We start from the raw sequence: 540 nt of genomic DNA on the forward strand, positions 1-540 counted from the left end.
TACAACCCTCTGCTCTCGGTCACCACCGTGTGAGCACCCTCTGTGCTCCAGGGCGCGGGTCCAGTGACCTGGCCAGATCCCCATCTCCTGCCCTCGCTTAGCATCTAGCCTGTGTCTGTGTGTGAGCGTGGGACTTTGCTACCCAGACAGAAGCCCCCGCAGAGAAGGGATGCCTCTCCTCATCAGCAACTTCCTTCTCCTCAGGGAGAGTGACCACATCCACAGTTGGCCTGGGGACAGACACGTATCTGCCTCCCTTCAGCCGTAGGGTGTGGGTGTGTGTGTGTGTGTGTGACCTGAACCCAGGCACATGTACGTACACACACATGTACTTCCCTCTAGAGTGGCTACTTGGGGACAGGGAAGTCTACTGAAAAGGAGAGGCAAAGAAAGACTGTCCTAAGCACAAGAGAATGTCCATTATTTGTAGACAGAGGCAACCCTGATTTTTTGTGGCTCTTTCCCTTTTCTGTGCTTGCTAATTGTTTTGGTTTGTTTCTTTTGTTTTGTGGACCTGCTCTGGAGCTTGGCAGCTCCTTC

Source organism: Bison bison, unplaced genomic scaffold (genome assembly GCF_000754665.1).
Source record: "Bison bison bison isolate TAMUID 2011002044 unplaced genomic scaffold, Bison_UMD1.0 scf7180017854344, whole genome shotgun sequence".
NCBI lineage: Eukaryota > Metazoa > Chordata > Mammalia > Artiodactyla > Bovidae > Bison > Bison bison.